Raw genomic sequence first — 18,413 nt, forward strand, 5'->3', positions numbered from 1 at the left:
GCTGGCTGGGAGAAGGATAGAAAGCAAAGGGCATACATAAACCACAAAATGGAAGGTTCTCCCTTGAAACTTTTATAATGCCCTACCATATGCCCTTGTCTAGGAACTAGAATTCGAAGTGGCTGAGATTAAATGTCCATTCAATTACCCTGAAGAAGAAAAAAAAAGGAAAAAAAATACATATTTTATATATATATATATATATGTATATATGTATACATATATATATACACATATACATATATCTTTGTTTCTTAATTCTAAGAAGACCATAGAGCAGGTAAGCCCACCTGGTTGATTTTGAAATTAAAAATGGTCTACAACAACCAAAACCTGCCCCTCTCCAGTTTACTCTCAGTGTGCCCTGCCTTGTTGCCAATACTCAATCTGCCTCCATATAATCAGAAGATTTGGGGGAAATATTTTTAAAAATATTTTCTTGCCAAAAAAGTTTTCAGACAATCTTAGAGTCTATCAAGCCAATTCTTCATTTCAAGTCTCCCTGGTTGCATATTTCAGTCTGAATTCTAGGTAGTTTCTCCAGGGCATAAGGTAAATTTAAAGGGAGGGAGACTTGTATTTGGAGGTTGGCTATTCAGGAAGCCAGAAGGCCAGGGAGATGGAGATAGCACAACTGGCTGATTCCAGGAAAGATCTGAGGCTCTTACACCTGGAGCCTTTCCATTTAAAAAACCAAAAAACTCTCTACATAGCCCACCATGACCAAAGTGGTTTTGATGTGGTTTGCTTCTTGGCAACAACACCCTCAACCCCAGCATTATGCCTTTTATTCCTTTTCAATATTAATAATTACATATTATAATTATAATAATCAATAAAACCTTAATATCCATTTTAATCTGATTTCACCAGTATAAACATGTTGAATGATACAAGTAAAAACTGTAATTTGCTCCAGGTGCTAAATCCTGCCTAGAGGTGGCCTTTAATACTAATATGCAGATCTGCTCATCTGGGCAGATTCTCAGCTCTGCTAGAAAGATAATCTTTTCTTTCCGCTTTCATTAATTTAAGAATAATAACCATAGCTCTCATTTCCTTGGGTCTTCTTGACTTTGAAAGCACTTTGCATACATTTATCTGATTTGAGCCTCATCAAAAAAAAATCCTTTATGAAGTGGGACATATTGGTCTAATTTTATAGATAAGGAAACTGAAGGACAGAGCCATTTAAATGACTTACCCAAGGTCACTGTGCCAGTAAGTGGAAATGCTGAGATCTGAACCCAGGTCTTCTGATTTCAGGACCCTTTCTACTTGTACAAGAGGTTTCTGCCCCTTGCTGGCTTAACTAGTGCCTCCTCACTTGTGTTCTGGAATTCATTCTCCACTTCTTTCTGATCCCCAAGGAGAATAGGATAAACTCAGTTTGAATGGTCAAGGAATTAGGATGGATATGGCAGGTGGATTCTGAGAAATGCTGGATTTAGAATGAGGAAAACCTGAGTTCAAATCCTGCCTCAGACATTTACTAGCTCTGTGATCCTAGACAAGTCATTTACCCTCTCCTAGCTTCACCTCACAGGGCTATTATGAGAATTAAACATGTTTAGAGCTTTGCAAATCTTAAAGTGCTATGAAAATGGTAGTTATTATTTAAAAGGGCTCTTTGTCCACACTTTTAGCTAACTTACCTGGTTGACTGCCTTGTTTATATTAAACTCTGTCAAAGATCCTGATGCTATGTTTACATGCTAGTTGTTCCCCTTTTGGGTCCTTGACTCACCTGTGGTGACGTTACTTTTCCACACAGCCCAAGGGGATTTTTCATTATCAAGTGTGAATAGTTAAATGATGTCTCTAGATGGCCTGAGCAATTCACAGTTTTGGAGGGGGTGGGGTGACTTATTGTAATCAAGAGAGAGAAGAGATGACTGGCACTCATTTCATTCCGAGTCAACAGTATCATTGCCAGTGAAACCTGGAAAGCAGTTTGACAAAGCCTGCTGGTACCAGCAGAACTCAGAGTGAGGCTGCCTCTAATGCCAGGAAACAGCTCAATCTATTGGGAAGACCTCTGGGCAAATCGTTCTTCAACCTTGTTACCAAGGGAGACCCAACTGCCTCCGAATGACCTAAATTAAGGCAGGTGTGATTCTCTAACATATATTCAAGCTCAAATCCAAGCTCTCCTCCAGCTCTCACAAAATGGAACTGAAGCCAACACAATCGCTTGCTTTGGAGATTTAGCTCTGAGACTTGAGAAAAGAAACACCATAGTCCAAGAAATCTTCAGCATTTACTACTAAATCCCAGGTCACAGGGGTTTGTCTTGACTCTCCCTTAGAGAACTCCTCCATCCTTGCTCCCTGCACCCTATAGAATCACAAGAAATGAAATTCCAACCTGAAAGGACCCTAGAAATCTTCTAGATAAGACTATTTTACAGATGAGGAAACTGAGACCCAGGAAGGGATCATAGGGAAAGGACCGTGGAGACGATGTAGTCCAATCCTCTCATTTTTATAGATGAAAAACTGAGGACCAGAGAGAATCATTTGTAAAAGGTCTTGTGTAACACAAAGTGGACGACCTGGGAATTAAACCCAGGCATCCTGCTTCCAGTTTTTTCCATTGAACCTTGTTTTTTTCCTAGGAAAGAGAAAAGGAAAGGGATTTGACCAAGTTCAAATAGGTAGTAAGTAAAAGCCAGTCCTCTGACTAAATACAACATTTCTTTCAGATTTTCTACAAAGGTAATTCCCCTGTCTTCTCTGCTGTCAGTCCCTGGCCTGTGGGGAACCCAGATTTTCCAGTGTTCTTGCTCTAAAAATAGTCAAAAACCCTTCTTTACCTAATTCATTTGAGACATGGTAAGGTTTTGGGTTTAAAAAAAACACATTCAGCAATTAAAAGTCACATAAAGTAAATAGGATGACAAAGACTTAAGATGGTTTTACACCACAGGATCCTAACTTCTTGTGTTTCTTCTTTATGTGTCCTTTGCTGAGAAAAGATTACACTTAGGATGCTCAGACCTCAGGCCCTAGTGACACTCCTCAAGAATTTCTTTATAGATTTTAGCTTTAACAAGCATTTGTTAAGAACCTATGATGTGCCAAGGACCATACCTCACAATAACTCTGGGAAGTAGTTGCTATGGTATTATTATCCCCATTTCATAGAAGAAGAAACTGAGGCAAATAGAGATCCAGTGACTTGCCCAGGGGCACACAGTTAGTAAGTGATTTAATTCACATGTGAACTTAGTTCTTACTGAATTCCAGTCGAGAGTTCTATCCAATGATCCATCAAGCTACCTTACTTTGTCAGTCACAAGCTACAAGTAAATTGAATCTTTAGGACCCCAGGACAAAAAGTAGAATGTCCAAGGCTTCAGCCTATTTCCACTTTTTCCCTTACTCCTCTCTGGGAAAGTATGAAAAAGAGTAGGTTAAATCATACCAGCAAATGTCTAATTTGTCTGAGAAAAAAAAATCCACTGTGAAATTCCAACTCTCCTCATATCTTAATAACAGTGATTATTCTCCTTCATTGTTAGTCATTTCTAAGGCTCTTTTCTCCACATCTCTTTCATTGCACGCTTCTCTTTAACCAAGCCATTCTGCCCTAATCTCAGTAACTAATAATCCTGAGGTTATAGAATTTAGACCTGTATAGACAGTAGGTGGAACTGGGGAGCTGGAAGGCTGAGCTGTCAAATACCCACTGATTCAATGTACTTACTGACATACTCCCTCCCCTTGTGATAGGATCAGCCATTTCTTTCCTGCTACCCACAAAATGGAGCCTGGAGTCAGGAAATTTGAGTTCAAATCTAGTCTTAGACACTCTCCAGTTGTGTGACCTTGGGAAAATCACTTTTAATTTCTCCTTGTCTCAGTTTCCTCAGTTGTAAAATGGACAGAAAATAATAGCATAAAATGTCCCAGGGTTGGTATGAGATCAAAAGAGAAAATATTTGTAAAACATTTAGCACAGTGCCTGGCACATAGTAGGCACTCCATAAATGCTAGGTATCCCTCTTATTAAAAGGCTAAGTTGACCCTGAGAGCTGATGCATTTTCCTTTCCCACTTTACTCTATCTCCCAGCCAAACTGGGGCAGGCCTGCCTGATATCCCTGGGAATTGATTGGCAGTTTCCTGGTCATGTAAGGGCATTAAAAAGTCCCAAGACATGGATACTGGGTCCATCAGGCTTGGTGGATTTGTGTTTCTGTATGGAGATGGGGTTGGCAGGGAGGATGGGGGGAAGACTATGTCTGAGGAAGTATCCTTACTGTGTTAGGGCGAAGTAAACCTCTTTGTGTTAACTGTTCAATGACTTGGGAGTGCCTCATTTTGTCCCAACACAGAACCTGAATGAAAAGGGTACTGGGGTTAGAAGTGCATTTCCAATACCCTCTCCCATCTTGTGTGAAGATACTCTTTAGCAGCTCACTGCCCTTTATGGGCATGGCTTTTGCTTGCCAACAAATTCACTCTCTCTCCCTTTGGGGTTGGCATGTTTTTCTTTCCAAAATTTAATGTAGCAAATAGCTGCCACCATGGAAAAGAAAGTGAAAATGCATCCATTTGGCTCCCTCCCTATACCAGCTGCTGTTGTTACCTACAGAAGAGAATGGAATAGTGTTTCTGAAAAGAAAAGGCACTCAAACTGCCACCTGAAATACATACCTGAACATAATTAATGAAAAAAAATCAACATTGAACAAAAGGGAAGCAATGAAGACAATGGGAGGTGGAAGGTGTTGGAAGACAGGAATAGAATATTTGATTTGCAAATAACAGAAACAAAAGAACTGCTAAGGAAAGGGACAGAAAGAGAAAGGGATAAAAAACAAATAAATTAAGAGGGATCGTCAGGGATTGGTTTTGGCAGCGGGGTTTAAGTACACAAGGGGACAAAGAAGTAAGCAGAATTTAAAGAAAAATAGAAATGAAATTGAAGTGCACTATGGACTTCACCTATAGGTGAATGACTCATGTATTGTGTGAGACAAAAATATAAAGTGGGGGATGCAGAAATGTGGAGAAAGAAAATGAAGCATAGGAAGGAATTAGTAATATACTCTTAAGTTCACAGGACAGACCGCAGAAAAGAGGAATCCCAAGTAGGATAACGAAAGCTGTGGATCTCAACTCAATGGAACATTCCCATGAGTGAAAGAGTGTATGATCAAAAAAGGGTGGATGAAGACTTTACATTATGGATTTAATCTGTGGGTGTTTGGAACACTAGAAAACCACTTTCTCTAAGGGAGTATTGTGCCCCAAGGATAACATCCTGCTCCAGGAGAAGGAATATGTGAGACCCTAGGGGTAGCTGGCATTCAGAATAATGGGAAACACAGACTTAGAGATGAGATGGGGCAGGGAAGGGAAGGGGCTAAAATTATACTACACAATTAAAGACACAGGGCAATTGTTAGCATTGGGCACTACTTCTATCCACATTGCTTCCTTCATGAATGGATGCTTACTAAGAAGGAGAAAGGAAGAGAATGGATCAATAAAGTCAATCACTTAGAAATCAGTTTAAAAAGAGAGCTGAAACCTGGTACTTAAGATTTGCCTCCAAATGGAATTCAAAGAGATTAAAGAAGGAATAAAGATAGGGGCAATGAATCAGAGAATAACATTTCCGGATAGATAATGAGGGAAGAGAATTCTTGGAAAGGGCATAGATAAAGGTAATAGCATAAGAAGTCAAAAGGGAGGAGGAGAGAGTGGATTTTGAACTAACCACTTAACTGAGAGGGTTTGGGGAAAGGAGGGAAAGTGGAAAGAAAGAGATAAGTAAACAAATAAAAGAAAGAAAAAGAAACCAATACTTTAAGAAAAACCCACAAACTAGGGAAAGGTTAATAAACAGGAAGGGGAATGAAAAGTAGAAGAGAGCCCATGGGAATAGGATTACATTAAAAATAGTTTAAACACAATTAACTAGAGAAACAAAGTATTTATTTAGAAGTGGAAGGGGATTTTTAAAAAACTTTTTTTAATGGCAGACACAAAGCAAAAATGCAAACCCAACTCTAACTTTAAATGTGAATGAACCAAATAAGCCAATAAAATGTAACAGAATGGCAGAATGCATTAGAAAACAAAACCTTACAATGTGTTAATTACAGGAAATACATCTAGAAGCAAAGGCCTACATAGAATCAAAAGGAGAATCTAAAATAAAATTCATTTTGCATCTGGTAAATCCAAAAGGCAGGAATTGTAGTCAGACTATTACAAAAGAAAACTCCATTGGAACAATAGATATATAAAAAAGGAATTATTCTTAAAGTAATAGTAGACTGAGCCAACATTGATGTTAAACATATATGTGCCAAATGGCATATTAAATATGAATCATCTATGAGAGTACAGAGAAATTGCAAATAGATGTAAAAATATAGAAATTACTATATACATCATTAAAAAAACCATAACATAAAAATAGCAACCAATACAAAGAACACAAACAAAAGATATAGACCTAAATAGAGACTTAATAGAAACAAATGACAATTTCATTGAAGCTTCAGACTATAAAATAAACTCACAAAAATCAACATTTCTAAATAACAAAACTCCAGGAGGCATGAACAGGAAAGGAAATAGCTACAAAGGGGATAAAATATTTAGGAAACAATCTACCAAAGCACATTCAATATTTTATAAATTTGATTATAAAATGCTTTTGTAAAGAAGCAGAAAGTCAAATAGCTGAAAAAAATATTCAGTGTTCATGGCCGGACCATGCCAACATAATAAAAATTATAAAACAGTTAATGTATAGATTTAATGTTATACCAATCAAACTATGAGAGGAATACTTTACAAAGCAAGATAAAATAATGACAAAATTCATTTGAAGGAACTAAAGAGCTAAAATATTAAAGGAAATAATGAAATAAGGTAAAAATGAATGGGAAAACAATCATATATGCTGACTTCAAACTACAGTATAAAGCAAAAACTATCAAAAAACCATTGGAATTGTTTTTAAAAAATAGAAAAGTAGATCAGTGGAACAGAACAGACAAAGAAGGATTTTAAACAATTGAACTAAATAAGCCCAGGATTTGATAAACCTGAAAGCAGAAATTACCCAAAAAAGAACTTTCATTTGATAAGTACTTCTGGGATAACTGGAAAGGAGTCTAGCAGAAATTAGGCTAAGAGTACCTTCTTATAAATTCAAAATAGATATGTGACCTTAATATTAAAAATAGTACCACATATAATATAAACCATATTACAAGTAAAATCATGAAAAAAATGAAAGAGAATTCAATTCTTAACCAAACAAGGGATAGAGTCAACTCAAAAAGGATAAAAGAGATAATTCTGATTACATAAATTGAAAAGTTTTTACACAAACACAATTAACACATCTAGGATAAGAATGGGAGTAGTTAGCTGGGAAAAAAACCTTTATATCAAAAGGACTTACGTCTACTATGGTGTCTAGCATATAATAGGTATTTAATAAATGCTTATTAATTGATAAGAATAAAAACTAATTCAAGTAGGAGACCAAAATCCACTTTCCCAATAGGTGTGGTCAAAGATTATGAACAAAAAGTTCCCAAAAATGGAAAAGAAAGCATTTAAACAAGCATTTATTAAGCACTTACCATGTGCCTTGAGCCATATTAATGCTTTACAAATGTTAATTCATTTGATAAGAACTACAAACTATTAATAACCATATGAAAGAATTATCTAAATTATTAATAATAAGAGCACATCAAAATAAAGATGGGCACATTCATACATTGCCAGTGGAACTGTGAATCCTGTGGTTCACCTGTTCTTGGAACCAGTCTGGAATCATGCGAAGACAATCCATGTACTTAACCAAGAGATTATACTGCTAGGCGCATAAACCAAGGAGGTCAATGACAAAAAGTAAGTCCTACACCAAAATATTTAAAGTAGCACTTTTTTTGATAGCAAAGAATTCAAAACAAAGTAAATGCCAATCAACTGGGGCATTTCTAAATCAAGAAATTTTGGTACACGAATGTAATGGAATATTACTGTGCTCTAAGAAACAATTGGCATGATCAATATAGAGAAGAGTGGAAAGATTTATAGAAATGGATGCAAAGCAAAATAAGCAGAATGAAGAAAACAATGTAAATAACTATAGCCACTGAAATTGAAATGGAATATTACAAATTTATAAAGATCATGCTTGGTCCAAAGAACAGACACGAGAAGTACCTCTTCCCATTTCTTTGCAGAGGTGGGAGAATATGGATGTGGAATGCTGCATAAAACAACATACGTTTTTTATATGTTGCTTAGTTTTGCTGAAGAGACAGAGAGAGAGACAGAGACAGAGAAAAACAAAACCCTCCCATATTCTCAGTTCACTTCTGAATTTATATCTACATGGAGATCAGATGAGAGGGCTACAGACCCCAATCTCCCCATTCAGACGCCCATAGAAGTTTTCCTTCTTCCTCAAAAGAAAGCCACAAATTAAGAGAGAGGGTTTTTTCTGTTCAAGCCTTTTGTATGTGCACCCACTTTTAGCTTAGTAGCCAATTAAAAGACTTTTCATCATCATGAAATAAACTGACAAGAAACTACCGTACATGCTGTGAAGTAGAGAGAGGAAAGATCCCTCTATCAAATCATGCATTTCCAGGTACAGGTTCTCTAAGACTCCGTGTGAGTTGATAGTAGGCAGAAAATTTCTTCACAGTCTAGGGAGTGGGTGCTCCCCCTTTACACTAAAGTTGCTCTGGACTAATTTAACCTTTACCAGTATCTTTAAATTAAGGAGACATACCATACACTGTGATACAGTTAATAGAGTGCTGGACTTGGAATCAGGAAGACCTGGGTTCCAAACCAATTCTGTCATTTGTTAGCTATATGAAAATGGGCAAGGCATTTAACCTCTCTAAGCCTCATTTTCCTCATCTGTAAAATGAAGGCATTGGACAAGCTGTACTCTTAGGTCTCTTAATCTATCATCCCATTGTCCATGACTACATGGGATCTTCATCTGGATCGCTCATTAAGCACAAGGGGATGGGGTCCTCAGCCTTGACAGAAGTCTGGATCTCTGCAAAGCAAATTTCTGGTTCTTCCCTTCCATTTCCAGTCAGGAGGAGTTATGGGGAGCTATTATGTTATTTAGAATTATGCTAACTTCTCTTTCCTTCCTCCTCTCTATATTCTTCAATAAAGGCTATGCAAACCGACCACAACCACCTTGTTTTAGACCACAGAAAACCCTTGAGCCCAAAACAATTGGGGAATTAGCAATCAGATTCCTGTCTGCCTACCAAGACATATCTGCGTATTTGGGTATCACTTATCTGAACACTCTGAGTTGATCCAACCTGTAGTTCGGGTTGTTCCATTTAGTACCTATTTTTTACAAAGGGATAGCTAGGTGGTCCAGTGGATACAGCACCAGTGCAAGAGTCAGGAGGACCTGAGTTCAAATCTCACCTCAGACACTTGACACTCAGTAGCTGTGTGACCTTGGGCAAATCACTTAACTCCAATTGCCCCATCCTGGGTCGTCTCCAGTCATCCTGATGAATATCTGGTCACTGGATTCAGATGGCTCTGGAGGAGAAGTGAGGCTGGTGACCTGCACAGCCCTCCCTCACTCAAAAACAAAGTCAAGTGCAAGTCATGTCATCATTTCTCTGATGGTATGGTCTTCTTCAGCAACGAAGGACAAACACACATTGTTTACAAAACACTATACTAGTTGACACAAAGACCAAAACAAAATGGTCCCAACCTTCAAAAAGCTTACATTCTACTGCAAGAATACAAGATGTATTGCATAAGCTAATGCAAGATAATTTAAGGAAGGGTATAATACTACATGTACAGAAATGTGTGTCTCATTCTGTTAACTCATTCCATCACTTCTGTCAAAGGAAACAGGCATCATGCTTCATCGTCAGTCATTTGGAATCATGGTTTTCAGTGCATTGATCAGAGTTCTCAAGTTTTTCAAACTTATTTTCATTATAATGTTCTTTTTATATGAAATGTTATCCTACTCCTCACTTCTGCATCAGTCCACATAAGTCTTCCCAATTTTTCCTGAACTCATTCATTTCAGCATCTTATAATTTTGCAATCACATTCTATCACATTGAGATATATGTACATATATATGTATATAATATTACACATAATATTACATATAACATACTAATGTAATTTGTTTAGCCATTCCCCAATTGATGGACTTCTAAGTTTCCAATGGTATTCCTGGGTCACAGTGTAGTGACTTCGAGAGCATAGTTTCACATTGCTTTCCAGAATGGTTGGACCAGTTCACAACTCAAAGCATTGATGTGCCTCTATTCTACAGTCCCTCCAACAATTATCATTTGCCTTTTTTAAAAAATCATCCATTGCCAATCTGATGGGTGTGAAGTGTAATTTTGGAGTTGTTTTAAATACATTTGCCTAAATAGTAGTGATTCTGAGTATTTTTTCACATAATTGTTGGTAACTTGAATATCTTCTTTTAAAAACTGCCTGTTCACATCTCTTGATACTTTATCTATTTGGGTATAGTTCTTGTTCTTAGAAATTTAAATCAGTTAATTATGTATCTTCACTATTAGATCTTTATCAGAGTAACTTCCTGCAAAAATTTTTTCTTCTTCATTTATGTGTTCCTTCTAATTTGTACAATGGCTTTACTTATGAAAAAAACTTTTTAAATTTATGTAATCACATTTTTCCATTAACTTCTGTGTCTTTAAAATCCCTTATTTGGTCATGAACTTTTCTACTATGTGTAAATCCAAAAGATATCTTTTCCCTTGATTCTCTAATCTATAGATGATTCAACTGTTTATGTCTAAGTTATATATACATTTGGAACTTATCTTGGCATATAGCATGAGATGTGAATCTATACTTAATTTTTGCTGGATTGCTTTCCAGGTTTCCTAGCAGTTATTGTCAAATAACTGTCTTTACCCTGATAGCTAAGGTCTTTGGTTTCATTGAGTACTAGACTACTCTTTTACTTTGCTTCTGTATGTTACATCCTTAATCTGTTGCACTGATTAATCTATTTTTTAACCAGTACCATATTGTTTAGATGATTCCTGCTTTGTCATGTAGTTTAAGATGCACAACTACTAGATTGCCTTCCCACTTTTTTTTATTATTTCCCTTAGGATTATTAGCTTTTTGCTTTTCCAGATGAATTTTATTATTATTTGCCTACAACTCTATAAAGTAATTCTTTGGAAATCTGGTATGATATTGAATAAGTATTAATTTAGGAAGTATTGTCATTTTTATTATTGTCTTGGTCTACTCATGAGCAATTAATATTTCTCAGTTATGTAGACCTGTCTTTACTTCTGCAAAGTGTTTTAAATTTAAATTCATATAATTCCTGAGTAAATCTTGGTAGATAATCTCCCAAATGTTTTATACATTCTACAGTCATTTTAAATGGAATTACTCTTTCTAGTTCTTTTTGTGGGTTTTGTTGTTCATCTACAACAATATTTGTGATTTATGGGGATTTATTTTACATCCTGCAAACTTGCTGAATTTATTGCTTCAATTTTTAGTTGTTTAGATAGACCATGACATCACTTTCAAAAGGCAATAATTTTGCTCCCTCTGTGCCTATTTTTATTTCCTCTTTTTCCTCCTCTTGCCTTATTGCTACACCCAGGATTTCTATCACTATTCCAAAGAGTAGTTAATAATAACGGGTATCCTTGCCTTACTCTTGATCTTATTTGAAAGGCTTCTAGCTTTTCACCATTACGTAGAGTACAATGTTTCCTCTTGGTTTAGATAAGAATTGCTTATTATCTTAAGAAAATGTCCTTATGCTTGAGGAAAAGTGCCTATGCCTTCCAGTATTTTTAACAAAAACAGAGGTCACATGTTGTCAAAAGACATCACTTATTGATATTGACAGTTTTATTTTTGTTATCAATATGGCTTATTATGTTTACAGGTTTTCTTATATTGAACCAGCCCTGCATTTGGGACATAAATATAATCAGTTAATAGTATACAATCATTTTAATATGTGATTGTAGGCTATTTGCTAATATTTTATTTAAAATTTTTGCACTGATATTCATTAGGAATACTACTCTAATTTTTCTTTCTCTGTTTTGTCTCATCCTCATTTATATATGAAGACCACACTTGGATCATAGATAGAATCTGCAAGGGTCTCTTCTTATTTTTGTGAATAGCTCATTTAATATTAAAATTGAATGTTTAATACAATTCACTTGTAAACCCATCTGGTCCAAGAGTTTGTTTTTTTCCACCTTGCAAAGTAATTTATAGCTTGTTAAATTTATTTTTATTTCTTCTCCTGTCAAACTGGGCATTTTGTATTTTTGTAAGTATTCATCCATTTCCTCTCAGTTATCAGTTTCGTTGGCATATAATTGGGCAAAACAGTTTCCTTAATTTCTGCTTCAATTGTTCTGAAATCTTTTTCACTTTCAATATGAATAATTGAGTTTTTTCTTCTCTCTTAAGGTGACTATGATGACTTTAAGCATAATATAAATGGTCATCTATGGTGACTTTAAGCATAATATACGTTCCCTGACTAGTTGTTTATCAAATCTATATTTATTATTGCTGCATATAAAATCATGACTGTTATCCTAGTTCTTCTCCAACTTCCTATTTTAAGCCTATGTGAAATCTTATGTGTTTCTTGTATTTTGTTGGACTCTGCTCTAATGCATTCTGTTATCCTCTTTCACTTTATGGTTAAGTTCATCCCATTCATGTTCATAGTTGTGGTTGTTAATTGTGCGTTTCCCTTTATCTTACCCTCTTGTACTTTTCCTTGCTTTGCCCCCCTCCACCATCTACCCCTTACAAATAAGAAGGTGGTTTAAAAAAAAGTATACTCAAAATTTGCGATCTATAAATAAAGCGATCTTTTTTCTGTTCTATTGCCCCTCTTCTCTTTCCTTTGCTCTGCTCCTATCACAAGTTTTTACTCTTTATTCCTTTCCTTTTAATCCCTAATATATGCTGGTCCCAACACTGGAATTTGTTTTGTTATGACTAGTTTCTTATCTATCTTTTCTTCCCTCTTAAGTGTTTCTCCTTTTCTCTGTCCTCTCCCATTTCTGTATTTTGTGAGCATGCACATATGTGTAGGTTGAGAGAGAGAGAGAGAGAGAATTCAACCTTCTTTTTTCTAGTTCTGATGAAAGTGAAGTTCATTAGACACCCATTCCCTACACCCCTTCCTCCATGTGTGAATGTTCATCCCATGTGCCCCTACTATGTGAAAAGGTAAATTCCCTCTCAATATCCCTCCCATTTTCAGTCTCTCTATCTGTCTTACTTAACTTACTCAACTTCCCTTAAAGACATAAGGTTTCTAAGAAGACACTTGTCTCTTCTCCCCCTATTATATGTATGTAAATAATTCATCCCAATGTAGTCTTTTGCAATTAATCAAATTTTTTTAAACCTTTTTATCATCTTCTTGACTCCTGTATTTCAATTTCAGTGTTTGCTAGGTTCTGATCTTTCTTATCAAGAAGTCTCATCAATCTTCTACTTCATTAAAGATCCATTTAATTCCTGGCTCTATCCAGTTTTGCTGGATAGTTTTTTCCCCCTAGTTTTAAACATTTATTTATCTTTTCTTTTTTTAGAATATCATATTCTAAACCTTCCTCTTATTTATGGTCACAGATGAATGTAGTACCTTGGTACTTGAACTCTTTCTTTTTCTACTTCTTGAAGTATTTTTTGTCTTTGACCTAGAAGTTCTGAATCTTGTCTATAACATTTCTGGGAGTTTTCATTTGAGGGTTTTTTTTAGGAAAATATGACTGAATGCTTTCTATTTTCAATTTTCTTTCTGATTCTAAGAAAGATGGGAATTTTCAGTTGTGATATGGTACAAGTTTTTTACCTTATTTTATTTTATTTTTTTGGTCATACTTTTCAGGTAGTCCAAGGGTTTTTATATTATTTCTCTCTGACCCATCAGTTGTTTTTGATATTACATTCTTTTCATTTTCTTGTTCTTAAAACTTTTTGATTTTGTTTTAATATTTCTCATTGTCTCATTGAGTCATCGTTTGCTTTGTGGCCCATTCAGATTTTCAGGAGTTCAATTCTTGGCTGAGGTCTACTACTACCTGTTCTAAGGTATTAAATTTTTTTTGCCATTCATTCTTCCCCAGGTATTCCATTTTGTATCTCTTGTTTCATTTCTTCCAAGTGCCCCTGTAGTCCTTATAGCTAGAGCATTTTTTTTTTAAACAAAACTCTATTTGGATTGATTATATAGAGTTATTCCCTTCTTTTGTGTTTGTCCTTTGGAAGTCTCTCAGTCTTGGGTGTTTCTTCACTGTATTTGACATTCTTATGAATGGACATTCTCCAGACTCATTTTCTGAGTGGGGGCTTGTGGTTGGGTAAAACTGCTGTGGCTGATGTGGGCCTGAGTGCAGTAGTTAAGACTAGACCCCATGGAACAGCTAGGTAGCACAGTGGCTAGAGCACCAGCTCTCAAGTCAGGAGGATCTGAGTTCAAATCTGGCCTCAGACACTTGACATTTACTAGTTGTGTGACCCTGGACAAGTCACTTAATTCCATTGTCTCACCGAAAAAAAGAAAACAAGACTAGACGCCTACCTTATGCAGGAATTGTTTGCCTTGTGACCTACTGTGGGTCATAAACCAGACCTCCTGGATACTGACATGGACCAGGTTTGTCTGAATACTGCTCTGGTCTGTTTTTACTGCTGGGTTTGGACTCTGAAGACTCCCCACAAATAGTCTGTGATTCCCTGTACCTTCCACCTACCTACACGTGTCAATGTTCTGGGTTTCCACGAGATTCTGACCATTATTTGTTATTGTCTGTTCTGGTGCATTTTTAGAGCTTAACTGAGGTGTCTGTGAGGGATCTAGGCTCTTCTAGTCCCTAACAAACCACTATCTTCCCACAGTTGTCTACTTAACCGTGTTCAAGGAACAGTGCAAAGATATTAGAGGTCAAAAGACAACATGAAAAACATCTCAGTAAAGCTCTAAAAATGCACCAGAACAAACAATAATAAAGAATGGTAACTTATTTGGTCCTAAAAACAACCCTGGGACATAGGTGTTATTATTATTCCCATTTTACAGACGAGGAAACTGAGACTTGCCCTAGCTAGTAAAGGAAGGAGTTTAAATTCAGATCTTCGGGATTCTAGGTCCAGTGCTCTATTGACAGCGCCTTAGCCACTTTTCTGACTCCAGGCTTCTCGTCCTATCCACAATTATTGTATTTATTTGTTTATATATCACATTATATGTTGAAAAATTATAATTTATCTGTTTACATATTAAATGCCCCACCTTCTCACTCAAAAAACAAACATTCTTCTGAGAGAAAGTGGGACTGAGTTAGTTGGAGTTCAAACCAGGCTGAGTTGCAGATGGAAAGTGCAGAGAAGAGAGCAGTCCAGAACCCAACCATGTAATCTTGGATGCTAGGAAGATTATTTGAATAGCTCTGCAGAGGATTGTAGAGACTGAGGATCCTCTTGCTTCTAAAGGGGAAAAAACCTGATGGCACTGGACAGAGCAATCAACAAGCAGCCTCATAAAATGTGAAACTAACTATATCATAACAAGCAAGAAACAAATGGTTACTGACATAGGAATAATTTGAGCATGTGTCAAAATCAACTCCAAATTAAAACAGATAAATGTATGGATGGCATCCTTCTGGAAATGCTCTCCAGTTTGTCAATTATGCATTTAAACAATGATGTCCAGCACTGAATATAATGTGTCAGATGTATTATTATCAGGATCTGGACACCATATTAATGTAACCTAAAATTCCATTAGCTTTTTTGGCTGCCACATCATACTGCAGGTTCAGAATTAGCCATGAAAAGGATTAGAACAGCCTACCTGGTGGTCAAAATCTCCTGGACCTTTCCTCCTTGAATTGGCTACTCGGTGCAGTGGATAGAGCACCAGTGCAGGAGTCAAGAGAACCTGAGTTCAAATCTCACCTCTGACACCTCATACATAGCTGTATGACCTCGGGCAAGTCACTTAACCCCAGATGCCTCATCCTGGTTCATCTCCAGTCATCCTGATGCATATCTGGTCACTGGATTCAGATGGTTCTGGAGGAGAAGTGAGACTGGTGACCCTGCACACCCCTCCCTCACTCAAAACAAAGTCAAGTGCAAGTCATGTCATTATTTCTCTGATGTCATGGTCTTCTTCGGCAACAAAGGACGAACACACACTCCTTTATCCCTGCTTAACAAAAATGCATTCCCCACCTTGGCATCTTCTCATTCCTATAGAACAAGCCAGGGGAAATTTTTTTGCAAGGTGCCCACCCACCAGACTACAGTTTCCATTGATGCCTACTACCTTATTTTAGAAGGGATTCAGAATATAGAATTGTAGCAAGAAGTAATTAATTTTTCATGAACTCAAGTTTAGGAAGGCAGGATTTTATTTCTGATGAGGATGATCCGCTGGAACCATCAACTAGCATTGGTGTAGGGGCAGACAGGTCAGCAGATTATAGAAGATCAAGGCTATCTGACCTGTGACCAGACCAACTTAGATATCCCAGGTGAAACTGGCAAAACAATTACAGACAAGTTACCAGACAATGTGCACTTTGCATGAAATTACATTTATTGACTGATGCACATATTAATTGCTATTAATTATCATTTTGGATATATTTGGATGTATTGAATAGTTTGTTAACTATGCTTAATTTATTGTTAGCAAATTAATGTCTATTTCGCATAACCCACCAACGTTATTATGCATAAACATATCAATCAATATGGCTACCTTGAGAGGTCCTAGGTCACTGAAGATTCTAAGAATTATATTCTTTCCCAGCTCAGGAAAAAGAGAAAACTATCTCAGAATTGGAACTGAAATTGAATACCTTCAACACCTCCTCCTGGAAGTTCAAATTGTCTGGGGAGGAAAGAATAATTATGAGACTGGATTATAAAGTACATGTTGGACAAAGACCCTTTTTGGATTTAGAAAAGGCAAAACCTCCCCAAATCACTAAAGCACTATTCAGGACTTACCTTTTTGCCAAACAGACACCAGAAGAGTTGTTAAAAACAGTAAATATTGAAACAGGGTGGAGGATCTAGTGTGGGGTGAAACCACCCATTTGGCTTAGCTGCCTTGATTAGGTAAGAACACTTTTTGATTGAATCAAAGGAGGGGAAGGGGGTGCTGTACAACTTCTTCAGTCAATCAAAGCTTTGTGTGATTGATACCCAAAGCAACGTGTATAAAAGGGAGAAGCTATCCTAGAACTGGGGGTCAGAGGGTGAGGGAAGTATTCAATGAGGGAAAGAGATTCTGAGTATCTGGAAAAACTGCAACGAAAATGGAAGAAAAGGAAGATTGTAAATGATTCTGCAATCTTCTCTAAGAGGAGGACTCAGAGGAAGTCCCAGGAAATGGTCAGCTTTCCCCAGTGTTGGCTCCCAATGTCTATATCCACAGATACTATAGTATAATCTGCTGTTTCATTTCCTAAATACTTTCAGAAAACTAAACTTTGTCTCAACCACAGAGAGGCCAGGGGTTAACTAGAGATAGATACAAAAATACAGTTATTCAGATAGCCTAACCTGGGCTTGGATGGGATTTCCGTTTGGTGGTTTTAAGAAAGAAAAGGGAGGGGGGAAGGAATACATTAGGGAAAAAATGAAGAACAGAGGGAGGAATTTATTGTCTCAAATAAATAGTATGCACCAGAAGAAAAGTATTCAAACATTCTGGGAAGCAATTTAGAATTATGCAAATAAAGAGGTTAAAAAGCCTTTACTCTTTGTTTGACTCAGGGATTCCACTGTTCAGCATATTCCCCCAAGGAGGTCAAAGAAAAACAGAAAGCACCCATACATATTCAAGTATTCATAACAGCACTTTTTAAAAAAAAATTAATATTTTATTTTAGCACTCTTTGTTATAATAAAGAACTGCAAAGAAATTGCACTGTGACATGTAAAAAAGGGGACAGATTCAGAGAAACCAAAGAAACTTGTATGCACTGAAAAAGAAAGTGTGCAGAGCCAGAAGAATAATTTATACAATGACTTAATGACATCGTTCAGAAAAACAGCTGTGAAAGGTTTAAGATCTATGACCACTTTAATAACCAATTATGACTCCAGAAGAGGGATAATGAATTGTGCTTCCCACCTCTTGGAGAACAGTGATGACTAAAAGATGCAGGATGGGATGTACTTGTCCCAGTGATAGAAGTGAGAAAGAAAGGGTCAATTGTAAAATTTAAAGATGAAAAGGACTTTAAAAATCATCCAATTTAATTTCTTCATTTTACAGGTAGGAGAGACTGAGTCCCCAAAAGATGGAATGCACCAGATCAGCCATACC

This window comes from Notamacropus eugenii, chromosome 3 (assembly GCF_028372415.1).
Source record: "Notamacropus eugenii isolate mMacEug1 chromosome 3, mMacEug1.pri_v2, whole genome shotgun sequence".
Taxonomy (NCBI): domain Eukaryota; kingdom Metazoa; phylum Chordata; class Mammalia; order Diprotodontia; family Macropodidae; genus Notamacropus; species Notamacropus eugenii.